A 17,452-nucleotide genomic window follows, 5' to 3' on the forward strand; every position below is an offset into this window, starting at 1 on the left:
GTGACACACTCATAGGCTGCTGGAACTAAACCCGCTTTGCCCCTCATCCTTCTGCAGCCAATTGGCAAACGGGTGCGTTGTACTCTGACTGCTCTCATTTGGTGTTTACTCTATCGGGGAGCATCAGTCAAAGACCCCGAGGACGCCCATTGGTGCTTTAAAGCGTCAATGAAACAGATTCATCGCTCTGATTGGCTGAGTGAAACTGACTCCCCGCTCTGATTGGCTGTCTCTCTGTTGGGGGCGGGGCTAACTCTTCGGTTGACGTTGTTGTTGTAAGTGCTGGAGAAATTACTTTGTCGGTGGTGGTCCGGTTTGGGATTTTACGCCTAGTTCCACCTCTGAAGATGCTAAAAAGTTAGGAATTGTTGCTCCTGGGAACATACATGATATTCATAAGTTGCTACTTGCTGGAAAACTGCACAGGACGATGAGAAAAACATCTGCGAGGCCGTTCAAGGTAAGCAGTAAAGAGATACTCCAGCTACTAGCGTTAGCTTACGTTAGCTGCTGATTAGCCAAAGCTTGAAGTAGCCACTTGCTAGCCAAACGTCACGGTTCGCTTCACTTATTTACAAACGAGGTGAACTCATTCTGAAAGAGCAATTAATGCATATACACTGCAGAGTGATGGAATAGTATATAACATGGCAATAAAGTTACAGGGCTGAGTGGAAATGAACCCCATGCGTTTGAACGCCTCAAATGCGTTTATGTAAGCATGTGTATTGTTCGTGGATATTTTCCTCCAAAGAATCCCCGAAGAAGCTTGATCAGAGTCCACATTCAGGACAAGCTATCATTACAAGTGTTAATCTGCATCATTGTGTAGATGGGTGCAGGTTGGTGGTTGCAGAACATTACATTTTTGATGAGCTGTCAGCTGGAGATGTGCAGTTTAAATACTGCATCTCAAAGTTGTCCTGAAAGGTACACAAGTTCCTTATTGTCCCTTTAATTAGAGGTGATTTTGCTCCCTTTTAGAGTGGAGTTTTCTTTATGTCCTATTCTCTGAGAGCTGGCACTGGCAGTCACGATCCAGATTACCAGAGCCCGGTTTGTATTTCAGGTGCGTGTGTGATGTAACATTTACTTAAAGCACCAGCTTAGAGAAACCCAGTGTTAACTGTTTACTCATGCACCAGTGTTTCTAACCTCCACTGGACTGCAGTCATTAAGCCAACCCTAAGAGGGAAACTTGACAGTGTGCATGTAAAGGCATTTCTGCCCCAGTCAGATATTGTATGTGACTCCCCCCTGAGTGGTCATCAGGTTCAGTGCTCCTGTGCTTGTTTGCGTCCAACTCCTCTCAGTTCAGGGGCCACATACAGCCCAAGTGGATCTGAAATGGGCCGGATCATTAAAATCATAACATATTAACCTATAAATAACGACCACTCTGAATGTTTCCCTTTGTTTTAGTGAAAAAAAATCAAGTACATTCTGAAAATATTCACATTCATGTTCAAATGCTCTACTCTGGTAATCTGTGTTCAGCTCAGGAGTGACCCAGCACTTGGTACTTTGGTCATTATTGTGGTGATGTTAATTGTTGATGAAGAAAATGGAAGGTCTTAAATGGTTTGGTTGCTTCAGTGTAGATGTTCCTTATTTTATTATTATAACAAAACAAAAACAAAAAATCCTTACTTACTTTTGTGCATTGCCACTTGAAGCACTTTGTTACTCTTACTGATCTTGTTTCCTCTTGTCTAGATCTTTGCTTGTGTTGTTCTTGTTCTCGTATGTACGTCGCTTTGGATAAAAGCGTCTGCTAAATGACATTGTAACATTGTAACATTGTAACATTTAATGAACTATCTTTCTAGAAAAACAGCTGTTGTATTTTTCACCATGATGAGTCTCATAGTGGGGCAGAATATTTTACTCTTTAAGCCCTGAAACCTGCTGCCAACACACCAAACACACAGGTTACCCATTCACCTGACACAGAGTGTAATGTTTACTGCAAAAGAACAGATAGATTATAATAATGAAGAAGGTAAAGTGGACTCTTTTGGACCCCTCAGCTCCAGCATGAACAGTCTGCTTGCTGGACAGTGTTGTATGCAGGGGTGTAGTGTTAGTGGATCATCTTATAGTGCTCTAAAAAGTCTTTATGAATCTCAACCAGATTATGCAAACAGCAAGTCATCTATTTTCTCACTTTGGGAAAAAAGTCCCGGAAAAAAGCACCCTTCAGGTGCGCTCCTTCAGGACAATGATTTGAAATAGTAGTTGCTTTTATTGTAAAAATGTAGTTACCGTCTCCTCTGTAATTTTTTCACTTTGCAAAGTCGTTCCGCGGACCAGATTCGAACCTCTAGCGGGCCGGTTTTGTCTCGCGGTCCGCATGTTTGACACCCCTGCTTTAGACTATAGCCGTGGTTATTCGCCATCATTTTCAGCATCACCACGTTGACAGAGTATTGCCTTACACTTTGCCTTGAATTATTCAGGTTCTTGTGTTTGTGGGTGCTTTTGTTTGCTTGGACACCAGGACACACAGTGGACATGCAGTGGGACAGAGGTACAAGAGCTGTACACTTTGCTCCTGGCCTACTGGGACTGTTATTGTGTTTAAAAGCTGAAACCTCACTACGCAGGTCTGATGAAATTCCAAGAAGAAAGACACTATGTTAAAGTAAACAACAGCCTCCAACCTTCACACCTGTACTCTCCTGTACCTTTTAGGGGATGACATTTAGAATGACACAATCAACTGCTTAATTGTGAGGATCACCAGTTCAACAACAATACAGTATCTGCTTATGTCAGAGTTTGCTGTGATATGGGTTTGATGTCATTTAATTCGGTGTTTCTCGTGTGTTGAGAACTGCTTGCACTGTGAAAATATAAAGTAAGACTCACTGGTTAATTGCTGCTCTTCCCTCTGTTGTGTAATCTTATGACTTTGCCATATGTCACAGCTAAAACAGTGTGTCAATAATCCCATTGCAGGCAAGTCGAACAACTTTTAAGATGATATTTCTATAACCAACCCTTTTCCACTGGCATTACAAGCGTTCGCCCTTGATCGTTTAAGATAACAGTGAAAACATTTCTCCGTTCTCATCATCCATGCAATCTCTTCTGTATCATTTTCAAACAAGTCTACTGTGAAATGCTTACCGCAGCCTATTTGAATACAGTCGGAGATCCCTGTGGGATAAGCTGCAGATTGCAAGCTGCACATTTTCATGTGGATCAACAGAAATCAAATGGTTCAAAGAAAATCCAATTGCAATAACTCTGGGAAACAACGGCTTTAAAAAGACTCTGCCTTGTTCGGTGCCACTGGAGGCAGGTTGTGAGTGGATTTATTTACCCACTGTTTTGTGCATTGACTGATGAAGCCATTCAAGCGTTTACAAACCAGCTCTTATCATGTACGTGCTGACAATGTAGCTAAACGGTGTTTCTGCTGTATTGAAGGGTAAATAAAAACACTCATTTCTCATGATATGTTTCCTCTGACACCCCGACAGTTTGAATTTGAATCGCATTATAGGGGAGGATGCAACACCCTGCTGAAAATACTTGCCCGAGGTGCTCTGTGTGCAGCTGTATGCATCAATATGTTCCTTCAAGTGTTTAGGCCTTGCATAATAAAGCACAGCAGACGGAGTAACCTCACAAAAAGTGTGCATCAGGGTGGTATGAACATTGTATTCATGTTGGAGCTACAGTGTAAGGTGTGTCCCAGGTCTGATAGGAAACTGCAGTGATCCAGAGACACAGAGAGAAGACACGGTTGAATACCGGCACTGTGACAGGGGGGTCGGAAAACCAACCAAGCATTTCCATTAGCATTAAGCTAGTAGTTTATTCTATTTAACTATTAATACGGGTGTCTTAATACATCAGTGTGGATGGCTATACTGTCTCATTGATCACATTAAAAGTGAAAACACAGATCAATGTCTTCTGATCTATAACGTCTCATACTCCCATCCAGGCACCAGATAAATAATGACTGATTTTTCAAACTATGTCAAAGAGGCTCATGATATTGTGTTATATGGGTTACAAACATAGATTGTATAAAATATGGACGTAGTATCCGTGACGTCACCCATCTGTTTCTGAAGCGCTGTTTTGAGGCCAGTCGGCCGTGGCAGCCATATTGCTGCTGTCAAACGATTGTGATGTAAAGAGGTGGGCTTTGAGCCTTCTAGCCAACAGCTACAGTGTTCCTGCCTGTCAATCAAGTCAGCTGTGCCTCTCATTGGAAGACTTGTAATCTAAATATCTTTGAAAATGCTGTGTTATGAAAAAAGTCACCCCCTGTACAGTGTGTGCCGATCAAGAAATGAGCTATCCAGACTACACTCGTCTTTTGTACCAGGCTGTAAACATGTTAATTTCTGCTGTAAAGATCGTCTTCTTTGAATTGGTGTGTATGTGGTTTCTGGTTTCTTTCTGGAGCCAGCCTCAAGCAGATCCTCGATGAACTGCAGTTTTTAACACTTCTGCATTGGACTCATATTTTTAGACTGGAGGTTGCCGCTTGGTTAAAACCATAGACTGTATGAATAATGAACGTAGTATCCGTGATGTCACCCATCTGTTCATGAACGCTAATCGTCAGCAGGAGCCATATTGGAAATGCTGAACTCAACCTAACTTCTGTTGAGCTAGTGTGAGGTAAAGAGGCAGGCTTTGAGCCTCCTAGCCAACAGCTACAGTGTTCCCCTGCCTGTCAGTCAAGTCAGTCATGTCCTTAAATGCGCAAAACATGTGATCTTAATATCTTCTGAACCATCGCATTAGAAAAAAATTCACCCTGATAAGAGAAATGAGCTCTTCAGACCACAGTGGTTTTTTTGTACCAGGCTGTAAACATGTTTATTTCTGCTGCAAAGATCGTCTTCTTCGAATTGGTGTCTATGTGGTTTCCGGTGTTTCTGCAAGCCTACCTCAAGCAGACGCTCAATGAACTGCAGTTTATAACACTTCTGCATGGGCTTCATATTTTGATACCAGAGGTTGCTCCTTGGTTGAAACGCATGTTGCTGTCCATACTGTAGTCTGCAATTAGCATACAGATGCCACTTAGACTCAGATGCCCCCTTTTAGTCCTCATAGCTGTGAATGAAATGCTGAATTATGTCTGTGGAGCAACGCTAGTGCTGTATTATGATGAAACTAAACTCCTTGAGAGGGCTTAACATTTGCTGCCAAAAGTTTGCAACCACAGTTAAACCCTCCATGCTGGGTGTAAAAGTATGACTATTCTTAGTATTGGTTTGAAGAATTTGTTGTGTTATCATTGTAACACATTAACCAGGCTTAACCGTAAAAAAATGCAGGAAAGTTTTCAGAAACTCCAAGACTTCCTGACTTTAAATCTTGATTGAAACTGCTTTCTAATACTTCTCAAATTCATATAATCATGTACACGAAACCCCAGATTACATAGTTAGAAGGCTTTTGTGGATTTGGGTTTACAGCGGCTTTAACATGGACCTTACTGCACCGGCTGAGACTGTTTTGACTGCATTAGTGAATGTAGTGGTTCACAGGGTGACCATGCTGCTTCAGCACTGCAGAGGGTATGAAAATTTAAATGTGTCTCTCTCGATGGGCTCCCCCAAACAGCTGCTCATTGTGCGTTTGTGTGTGTGTGAGTCTGTGAGTGTGTGTGTGCTTGAGGGATTCAGTGTCAGAGCCTGGCCCATTAGGCCGTGGAGGTTTTCCCATAGGATCTCTCAAACACGGTCAGATTAATAAGTAAGTAGATGAGTGCTTCTTCAGGTTAGTGGGACACTCACATGACTTTTGTGTCAAATGTTCACACAGTTTCCCAGCATAGGAACTCGGCCTACTCTGGCAGTGGAGCTCAGAGCAAAGCCCTGCACCTGCTCCGATAGGACAGCTTTCATCGTTGTCAAAATAAAGTCATTTCAAGAATCTCACATCCACGCAGCCGTGCATCTGCGCTCTTATCTGCAGCACGGCTCAGAAGGAACTGAAGGGATGTGAAAGAGAAAACTACCTGCGTCCCCACGCTGCCACAGTGAGACGGCGATCAATAGGTGGCCTGTCTCCGAGAGGCCTCTGTGTCCAGACAGCAGCCTATAAAACTCTCTGGGCCCCACCCTCACAGGAATGGCTGGTTGCCTGCCAGTCTTGTGACACAGCAGCCAGCCAGCCAGTACCCTCGGCTGTTTGTGTCAGGGTGGAGAGACCTGGCAGGCGTCTACCTGGGTGCCAGCAGCTACAACATCACTGTGAACGTTCTGTTGTGGACAGAAGACTAACTTATATTTAGATAAGTCACACAGCAGTTATACAAAAGGTGTGACGGGAGAGTTAATGGTTATATGAGGAAGATAGACTCATGGCACCGGCTGGGCAGCTATAATCCAATACAGTATGAGATGCCACTCCCACAGGAGAAGCTATGGTAATGAGAGCTTGCTGTATCAGTTACGCTTCCTTTCCCTCGTCTACATAAAGCGCAGGGTGAGGAAATTATAATCGCTGTACTGAACTACACAAGCCGGTGACTCGACTTTTTCTGCCCTGTCTGTCATTTTAGCACATCTTGTGAAACAGCTGCAAAACTGCCTCACTACGTCATTTAAAAGAGCTTTGAATTAAATAAATGACTTCAGCAAACACAGCTCAAAAGGTTGATGATTGTGTGAGTCATGCAGTGTTTGTCTTTATCTTTTTCTTTCATCAACGTGTTTGCTGTTGGTTAATTCTCAGTGCTGTTTGTCAGCTTTTGGATAGTGTCACGGTCATGAGAACTTTCATTCGTGAGATCATGTTGTGGTTTATGATCACTTGTGGTAGGTGTGCCTTGGTCACTTTTTCTGATAACTACTTTTTGACAGTGGAGTAAAATAATTTCGATGTTAAGTCTTCATAAGTCTGTTGGAGTTCGAACAAGCTTCCTGCCATGATCGCTGGGTTTCTGTGAAGTTTTAGAAATATAGGGAAATACTTCAAATTTGTTGCAATCTTCTTTTTTTGTCTTCTTCTTCTTCTTCTTACACTGCTAATAGGACATAAAGTCAGCCCAACTTAATGGTGCTTAACTATGCATGTGGCTGATAGATATTGTTTACTGACCAGCTATAAAATCCAACGGTTATCTGTTGAGTTGCTGGTAAAATGTTAAATACATGAGCCATCAGGCATGTGGGAGCGTGCCTATGTTCCCACATTTCCTTTTTCATGAATTTGAGATGTTATCCCCCTTTCCCCCAATTTGGTAGCCAATTACACCCAACCTATTATCCAGTAGCAATGGACTACAGATGGAATGTAGCTTTTAGCTAAGTCTGGTGCACCCATCTCTTTGTTTTTTTGCAAATATTTAATGTAAGTGCACATTGTCCTTTTTAAATAAACAAACTAAACTAAGTAGCACAGAAGTCTCACATTGGCTGGCTTCCGGTCAGATCAGTCGAAGGAAGCGAAGCAACTGGATGCAAACCATAGTTTGTAGTCCTAATTTGGAAAATGTGCTAAAAATGTGGGAAGATCGGGTTTTGAGAACATAGGGCCTAATTTTCAGTGGGAAAAAAAAATCTTAAAAATGTGGAAACATAGAGCTGTGGGAACATAGGGCTGTGGGAACATAGGGCTGTGGGAACATAGAGCTGTGGGAACATAGGGCTGTGGGAACATAGGACTGTGGGAACATAGGCTGTGGGAACATAGAGCTGTGGGAACATAGGACTGTGGGAACATAGGACTGTGGGAACATAGGCTGTGGGAACATAGAGCTGTGGGAACATAGGGCTGTGCGAACATAGGGCTGTGGGAACATAGGCTGTGGGAACATAGGGCCGTGGGAACATAGGCTGTGGGAACATAAGACTGTGGGAACATAGGGCTGTGAGAACATAGAGCTGTGGGAACATAGGCTGTGGGAACATAGGACTGTGGGAACATAGGGCTGTGGGAACATAGGGCCGTGGGAACATAGGCTGTGGGAACATAAGACTGTGGGAACATAGGGCCGTGGGAACATAGGCTGTGGGAACATAAGACTGTGGGAACATAGGGCTATCTTCCACAAATTCGCCTTTACGGCCTTTTTTATTGTAATGCTTGTTGCTGATGTTCTAAGGATGTCATTGTTATACCAGTGATAGCATCCTATCTCATGTTACCACAGATTAAATGTTGCAGCAAGTTCCAGACTTCAGCTGATACAGACGTGCTGGACTCCAGCAGCAACAACTGCTACTACTCGTCTCATCACTATCTCTCTCTCTCTCTCTCTCTTATTCTCCTCTATCCCTCTTTCCAACCCAACTCAGTCGAGGCAGATGGCTGTCTAACATGAGTCTGGTCCTGCTGGAGGTTTCTGCCTGTTAAAAGGAAGTTTGTACTCGCCGCTGTAACTTACTAAACACTGCAAGGTGCAATGCTCATGGTGGATTCAGATGAGACCAGACTGAGTCTCACCCTGTCTTGATGTTGGGTCTTTGTTAATAATTTAACATAGAGTAAGGTCTAGACTTGATCTGTTTGTAAAAGCGTCTTGAGATAATGTTTGTTGTGATTTGGCGCTATACAAATAAAGATGTGATTGGAAGCACAATCCCAGCCGGCAGATGATTTGTCCTCTTTGAACCTGTGATATATTTCCTAATATTTAATTGACCACTGTGCCGTTTGAAGCAGACTAATAAATCCAATCCAGTCCTGACTCTGTGATGAAACTACTTCAGAGTATACGAATGAGAAGTTTCCATTAGGTGTAATGACACCAGTCAAAATGTGTCGTAGAGTTGATACATTCAGGATCTTAATCCAAACTCTTAACATGTCGTCACGATGACTCTGCTCATTTCAAAGCTTTGCAGCAGGTGAATAATGAGCTTCAGACGCCCCTCTAACCTGCAGACAGGAGTGTAGTTTCCTGTGGGACTGAAGTCATCAGTCCTTCCCTCTCACCCTGCCCTGTTGATCCAGGACAGCGGGAGTAATCCCACACACTGCCCTGATGAGGAGCCTGCCACCCATGATGACATCACTGAGGGAGTGACGTGGAGCCGCCCTGCTGTGTACCGGGCCCGGCCTGCAGCACGTGGGGATTCACATGAGCATTAGTGCTGCCCGCCTGCAGAGGCGGGTACTTGTTTAGCCACTGGCCTTAGATCTAGCAGGACTTGGTTGGCTTCACATTCAGGCTGATTTGGCATAGCGAGATCTTGAACATGTCCTGAAGCCTGGTAGACACAAGTCAAGCCAGCATTTTGTTTCTTTTAGTCAAATCGTTTTGCCAATTTTAAGCTTCTTTTTCCTGTAACTGCATTCATTTTTATTGGAGCGGAACAGATTGAGTTAATTCTGAAAAACAGAGCCCAAGGTTCAAGCTGGGGTCAATAAATATGTCATTCTTCAAGGGTTAATATGCAAATGAAAGCAGGAGTCATCATCGCACATGCCTTATGAATGTGAATTATGTAATAATAAGCACAGTGTCTCCACATAAAACAAAGGGATGTTTGGACATCAGTGTCAACACAGAGACATTCATTTTAAGGAGTGCTTGATTCATGAATGTGAGAAGCACAGTTCATTTGTTCCTTATGGCTCCTGTCTTTGTAGCTGTGTTACTTCACAATGCTTTGTTTAAAAGTAGTTATGTTGCTTCACTTTTAGAGACACAGGGTACGATGCTGATGCTTGTAGTTATTTTTGGACAAAAAAGCTGCATTGCATGAGCAGCAACTGCATCAAAACAGCTCTCTACTGAAGTGAACTCTTGTACTGAGCTGGGGTTATTTATAAGTTATCAACTATTAGATAAATGATATGATAATGATATTTCAGTCACATGTTTAGTCACTCATTTTCAGATTTCCTCCTTTGTTAATAGATAGGTGGGCAGTGTACTCAGTGTTCAGAAGGATGCAGAGGCTTGGATTTCTTCACAAAGGCTGAAAAAATCGATACAGAGGCCGGGGCTGAATGAGGACTTCTCACCCACAGAGTCTGGAGTTTAGGTTGGCAGCTTCCTGGAATATTGAAGAAACAAAGCAGAACGTTCTCCAAGTGAGGCAGTTTATCCGTCCTCCTCTGTGCTGCTGTGTTTCAGAGGTAAACAACACTTTGCACTGGATGCTCTGTGGCTGAGTGTCTTATTATGGGTTGCCTTTTGTGCGCATCTCAAACAGAAATGCACTGATAGCAGATTAGCTTCCACTTCCCTCGCTCGCTGTGAGGATCACATACCCTCATTACATTTTTCTGCTGTTTCAGGTGTCCACAACACTCACACTGAGCAGCATGTAATGTGGTCTCCGTGTGGAATGTGGGAATGCCACTTCTGGTCCCCTATAGCCCTCTCCACAGTGGCCTGCTTCATGCGGCTGTTAATTAGCACTCCTTGACTGGTGATTACTGGGCCTGACTGCAGTGACATGCCCCTGGGCAGAGACTGAGAACCTCTGAGGCCTGTTTTAATAGACTGGCTTATAAACCATCACAGCAGAGAGGAAGGAAATAAAGCCAAGACTAACAGTAAGGGGAGGCAGATATGGACACAGTTATTCTCCGGATGAGGAGGACGTTTTCCTGATAAAATGTCAAATGATACATGAAATACATGTCCACAATGACAAGATAAGCTGTCCAAAGTCTGTCCACTCATTTTTTGGTGGTTTACTGGAACTTTAACTTTTGAATTAAACAAAAAAAGTCATTTATACGGAGCCCCTGAAGTCCCAAAAAGAAATATGTTTTATCTTGTGCGCACAAGATAATTATAACCTCTCCAACTAGTTCAGATAACATAAAACCAAATGGAGGACACTAATTTAATCAAGGTTTATTTGATATTATAGCTGCTCTTGTAGACTTGGTACTGAAAAGTAGACAAGTAGAAAAGAGCTGGCACTGTGATTGGAACCAGGTTGGACTCACTGGGGGCTGTGGTGGAGAGATGCACACAGAAGAAGTTAGAGGACATTCTAAATTACACAGATCATCCACGTCACAACTTCTTTGTGGACCAGAGAAACATTGGTAGTGGAAGGCTCATCTCTCTGTGCTGCAGGACTGAGAGATACAGAAAATAATTCATCCCTGCAGCCATTAAAGGAATTAAAGGATATTATATATATATTATATTAGGCTTCATAACTCTCTAGCCAACGGAAGATGAGACAGACACCTGAATGACTTGTTTTAAGTGATTTTTATAATTTTATCTGCCAGACACCTGAATTTCCCTTCTGGGATTAATAAAGTACATTCTATTCTATTCTATTCTATTCTATTCTATTCTATTCTATTCTATTCTATTCTATGTTATTAGCAGAAATCATCTGCTTCGCTTACTTAAAGACAACAGGCTTGGCCGCAGTGTTGCCAACTCCTCAGTAAGGAAAGTAGCTATAGGCTGTTCTAAAAGTCGCTAGAAGTTGCTAAATGGCGTCATTATTGAATTTGCATAACTTGAATTGTAATGGACGCTGCAGGAGAGATGTGTAACGTTGGAGGGAGAGACCAAAAGAGGTTAAAAAACACCCTAAATATGTTTATAACTATGCTCAGGAGCCGACAACAAATCAAAGTAAAACATTAGATTTTTCAACCATAACATTTTCAAGTTGTTTATTGTACAATTTACATTAGCTATCTAAATGGACCAAAAAGAGACAGTAAGCGGGATCAGCCAGTGGTGTCTTCGTACATGCCTGATACATTTGCAGTCTGGATGCGGAGGGGTGAACGCCTCCTGCTCTGAATGCAGCTAGGAGGGGCTGACAGCAGCATCCACTGCTTGCTGAGTAGAGTAAGAACGATACATGCTTTCACGCCAGTCTCCAAAAGTCTCCATTCAACACCAGAAAGAGTCGCTAGATTTGTTGATAGTCGCTTGTTTGAAAAAGAGTCGCTAGAGGGGTCTGAAAACTCGCTAAGTTGGCAACACTGCTCCGCCTGACAGACACGCCCCCTTATTGAACATCACTCAGACTTCTCTGAAACTTCACATCACCTGAGTTTAATAACGGCAAAAACACGAACCTTAAAGCTGGGGTTGGTAATCAGATTTAGATACACTTTTTGTCATACTGGTTAAAATGATCTTTATGTCCTGATGGCAATCAATACATAATGTGTTCCTAAAAAAGAGTGAAAAAAACTGCTATCTACAGCCGGAGTAAACCTGGGAAAACACTAACCAACCACCGTGTTTTGGCTCCCCAAATTTTAAACCAATCAAATCCCGTCCAGCCGTTCTGCCCTCCTCCTGCGCGTACATTTCCCCGGCGTGCACTCCTCCGAGTCCCCGTCTCCTGCCTCTACTTCCCCTGACTCTATTTACTGCCCCTCTCGCTCGTTCTCGGGCCTGTCCCCTCTGACCTGATGAGGTGCTTTGCTCAGGACTGTAGTCCGGATCAGAGTCTAAAAAGCTCTCACCAACAAGCAGAATAATTAATGACGTTCAGTAAGTCCTACAGAAAATATACATTTATTGTAGCGTCCGTCCGGACGCTGTAGTGATGACGAGCTGATTCGTGAACACGTTGAGCTTTAATAACCGGTCACTGTCGGCCGTGATCACGCCAACCAACAAAACAACAATCAATGTTTGAATGAATGAAGAACTTCTCTCCTCTCTCCCACTCACACACTCTACACCTCTCCTGATGCCTTCACTGACCGTCAACACTGTAGGAATTAAGAACATCTACACTGAACATGTTTAACAAACAGTAGAGCTGTTACAGTATTACATGTGTTATAACTTTTCTCCTGATATCGTGTCACTGGTACAACTGGATAATGCTAGCATGCTAGTTGTGAGTACTAACAGCAGCCATGTTTGTTTGTGTTTTTAACTTTCACTATGATAATGTTTTGGTGAGGACCGGTTTTGAATCAGTCACGATCATATGGTCGAGAATCAGCGGCGCTCGTGCATGTGAGCGGGGGGGGCGTCGTTTTGGAGGAGCTCCGAGGGAGGAGGGGAGGGGTTAGACGGAGTCATGAGGAAAAGCTACATTCAAATTCATGCTGGTTTACCGAGACTACCAACCCTAGCTTTAAAACTGTCCCTAAGATCATAATCATACGTTGGTTTCTCGACAGTTGGTATGCGATGAGCTGAGATTCAAAAGTGTTCGATGTGAGTTTTAAACACAAAATACTGAACATTAAAGCAAAATCATAAAATCAATATAACAGATGATTACTCCCCAGTTTTATATATCTGTTTGTTTATTTCAGATTCACCGTATAAAGAAATAGAGTCATAAAGCCTAATGTCATCAAGCAATGTAATTATCTCATGGGCACAAGATCATTATCTCAGCTCCGTACATCTAAGCTCCAGCAAAAATGTAATTTTTGTCACATCTGAGAGGACATTGCATTTACTGCAATTAATATCTTTTTTACTCACCTCTAGCTTATTCACACATTTGTACTCATGAAGATTCAAATTCAAATTCAATTTTTTTTTATTGGCATGAACAAAGAGATGTTATTGCCAAAGCACATAAATTCATATAATACATTATATATATTCACAACACACTACACTCACCATATATACATTAATCACACACCATATTCATTACATATTATATTCATCACATACATATCACCCATATATTACATATTTTATATGCATTAATGAACGATGGTGTCATCCTATACAGCATATCAATGTCCTCACCCGATGCGGCGCGCTCACAAAACCTCCACCCAAAATCAATCACCATGGGATGGTGCGTCCCTCAGACTGTGACAGGCAGACACATATTTAGCAGCCAGAGGAGCTGCTGACCCTAACCCTCATGAAGATTTCTAGAAAACTTCAGGACAGCCTGCCCCAAAATTTCCCAACACTGCTTTTTCACACATGTCCCTTACAGAGTGTAAGTTCTCCCTGTGGGACAGAAGGACTCCGGGCCTCAGCAGGCTGAACATGACACTAAAAGGATGTTGTACATCCACGATGGCAGGCGATCAAAGCTTGACGCTATAAAACACTTTGATGCCTTTTTATTTATACCAAGAGTGTAGAGTTACATGCTGGGGAGCAGAACAAAAAGGATGAAGCAGCTTCATCACGTGCACCAAGGTTGCACCGGTCGCATGATGCAAATGTCATCACCAACGACCACCTGCTTGTGTTGAGTTTGCCTGAGTGTCCCCTGCTGTGTTTGCACATCAGCTCCCCAATTTATTCAGATTTCTTTTGACATTTTTATTAGTGGGCTGGCAGGAGAACATCCAGGTAAAGTCTAGGTTAATATTTGGCTGTCTGCTTTCAGATGAAACCCAAAGTTAGGGGTTTGTTTGTGAGCTTGTGAGTAAGAGATTGTGGACTAGAAAACCCAGCTGTTCTCATGAGACACATCCTGTTCAAAATAAAACAATATGAACAGGCTTCATTGTTTTTTGACATACAAGTCATTGAATATGAAATAGTAAAGAGATCTCTGCTCCAAAAATGAAACTCTGAACAAGTTTTTACTCAAAAGAAGTTTTGTTTCCAAAGGTGTTGACTTGCTGTGCGGTACTAAAGAGAACTCAGTGAACTCTGAGATCTCTGCTACATGCACTGCTGCACCATGACATCAGCTCTTGAACACTGATAAACACGTGTGGTCAGAACTCTACACTACTCATTTCAGCTGGCAGGACTTACTCCTGGGAAAAACTTGAACCCTGTAGCTCATACTAGTAATGATTTTGATTGTCAATTAATCTTTTATGAGGTACTGCATTGGGTATTTGTTTTTTAACATGCCAGGGAATTATGATAAATGCCCAACAGTGTTTGCTAAAGCCCAAATTTACTCTCAGAATGTTCCCGAACTAAAGATGTTCAGATAACTGTCTTACATGAGTGCTGAATCTACAAAATGTTCCCATTGAAAACACTCAAATCAGAGAATTTAGACTGTTTTTTCCAAACATATTACAGAGATTCATTGATGACGACCAAGCGGCAAACTGTGGCCACAAGAATTGAAGCCAATGTGGAAGTGTTAAAAACTGCAGTTTCTCAAGTGTCGACTTGAGGCTGGCTGCTGAGGTACCGGAAACCACATACACACCAACTTAAATAACCCGATCTTTACAGCAGAAATAAGAAATTGCCTTTATTCGATAGGACAACTGAAGAGAGACAGGAAATGTGAGGAGTCGAGAGCGGGGGAAGAGGTGCAGGAAATCGTGGCGGCCAGGAATCGAACCGGCGACCGCTGTGACCAGGACTGTAGCCTCTGTATGTGGGGCGCCTAGACCGCTAGGCCATCAGCAACCCACTTCTTCACTTTTTAAATCATAAGTGAATGTTATTGAAGCAGTTTCGCTATCAGCTTGGCCGTTGTTTACTTCCGCATTCAGAAACCAGAAATCCAGTAATGTCTGGCCCAGCATACGGCAGAACCGAACAGTCATACTGCGTCCTACTATGAAGTAGGCCGTTTCGAAAACAGACTAGTCTTCCATTATGAGAGGCACAGCTGACTTGATTGACAGGCTGGAACACTGTAGCTGTTGGCTAGGGGGCTCAAAGCCCGCTTCTTTACCTCACACTAGCTCGACTGACGTTATGTTGAGTTCAGCATATCCAATATGGCTCCTGCCGATGATTGGCCTCAAAACAGTGCTCAGAAACAGATTAGTGACGTCACGGATACTACGTCCATTATTTATACAGTCTAGTAACGACTAATAGTCATCAGTTGAAGCTCTCAAACATCCACATAAGGCTAAAGGTAACCATTATTGAGCACTCTGGTGCTTTCCAGTGACCGGGTCATGTTTTGTCTGATGTCATGCTCCATTTCCTAAGTCCATATTTACACCCTGTCACTTAAATAGATGTCAAACTGCGAGATGAGTTCATGTCATTTAAATCTCTCTTCAGAGCGCCCTGTCTGTAAATAAGTTCTTGTCCTTATTGTACATGGTGTTAGCCTCAGGGTTATCATTGTGTTTGTGATAATGGAAATGAGCTTTTAAAAGGGTGTGTGTCCCTGCCTGATGACAGGGTTTGATTAAGCACATAATGTCACCACCAGTGTTCCATAGTTCATGATGAAGACACGAGGCATTCACCAGGGTGTGTTTAGTTCCTGACGGTGTTTAAATGCTGGATGTTTTTGATCTGCATTCTGCAGAGTTTCTATGTTTCAACTGTGATTATGAGCAGATTATTTTTAGACTATCTGAAACAGGAGGATGCTCTAATTCTAGCAACTCTGAGATTAGGTGGTGATTCTCTGTTAGCACTGGTACTGGACTCATGCTCACACAGTTGTAATTGGTCTGGTTTGGAAGAAAGGATGGAATGCAATCTGTTGTGAAGGGACTGTATCATGAACAAAACGAAAACCACTGTGAATTTTGTGTTTTTTTCATCATAATATTGATTAATTTTGTTTTAGCTCAGATAACCTTTGAGAAGTCAGAGTGGCATTATCTTAAAGTTCAAAGCTGCACCCTTTGTTTGGCACATGTTGTGACTCTATACTCTCGAAACAATAAAGCCGAGCTCGAGTTCATAATCTGTAAGCAGATCTTGTTTTTCTCACCTTATTTTGCCTTCAGCTCTTATGGAGAGAAAAAAGGGCTTGGTTGCTGAGCTCACATGGATCAGGTTTTGGATGTTTCTGAGCCAGTAGAAGAGGTCCGCAGAGGGAGGCCAGACTTGGCAAATTTTTGTGTGATGACTGGACAGCTTTTTGGACCAGACCAGCTCGAGTGGTACGGCCTCTGAGAGGGCAGGAGCGCGCTGGAATCTCTGACATCAGCTGTGTGTGCATTCACGCTGGTGTTGTCTTACCCATTGCACACACACAGACGCCCACAGCTGGCGGTCAAACCTTCATCAGGGCTGGAATGTGCATGCTACATGTTTCACACTGCAAAAATGTTATCTGTTAGACTCCTCATGTTATGAGACATCGAGAATGTGCTGAGGTAAGTTCTGGCATCCTTTTTATAGAGTCTGATCCACCTTTTGAGTTTTGTTTATTTTGGATTGCTGTATCTTTTGGACATGCGTAGTAAGTAAGCCAGACACTTCTTACAGTGTAGGCAGACTAGTTGAAGATCACGAATGCCCTTATTTAGGAAGAAGTTAACCAGTCCAGCAGCTCCCCAACAAACAAAAGGCATCCTGGATTCACATGATGGAGCGTTTTTCCAGTGAATGGGCCTGAAACGGTCCACTACTTCCAATAATTCACATGTCAGCTACAGCTCTGTGGATGTTCCGTTCTGCTGCAGCTCAGAGGTTTTTATTGATTTTACTCCGATGACCAGCCTACTGGTGTATTTCCTTTTGTCCAGGGAAATGGTCACACTCTAATTTACTCTATTGATTTTTCAGATGTGAACCAATGAGATCTGAAAACACTGGTCCCCTCCCTCATTAGCGGTGGAGCACAGCTGCTCAGCTGAGTGGGTGTATTAGTGAGGCAGCAGTTAAAAAATCAACAGGAAGCGA

The 17,452-nt window shown here is 42.7% G+C and overlaps 1 protein-coding gene across 4 annotated transcripts in view; it reads left to right on the forward strand.

Annotated features, from left to right (window-relative positions):
* The first annotated feature begins 271 nt into the window (after positions 1-271).
* otud7b (OTU deubiquitinase 7B) overlaps positions 272-17,452 on the forward strand; it is a 62,847-nt gene continuing 45,666 nt past the window's right edge. For all 4 annotated transcript variants that reach the window (XM_034697935.1, XM_034697936.1, XM_034697937.1 and 1 more), the window contains exon 1: positions 272-460. The gene's annotated coding sequence lies outside the window, so the exon portion shown is untranslated. The remainder of the gene's footprint in view (positions 461-17,452) is intronic.

This window comes from Notolabrus celidotus, chromosome 12 (assembly GCF_009762535.1).
Source record: "Notolabrus celidotus isolate fNotCel1 chromosome 12, fNotCel1.pri, whole genome shotgun sequence".
Lineage (NCBI taxonomy): Eukaryota > Metazoa > Chordata > Actinopteri > Labriformes > Labridae > Notolabrus > Notolabrus celidotus.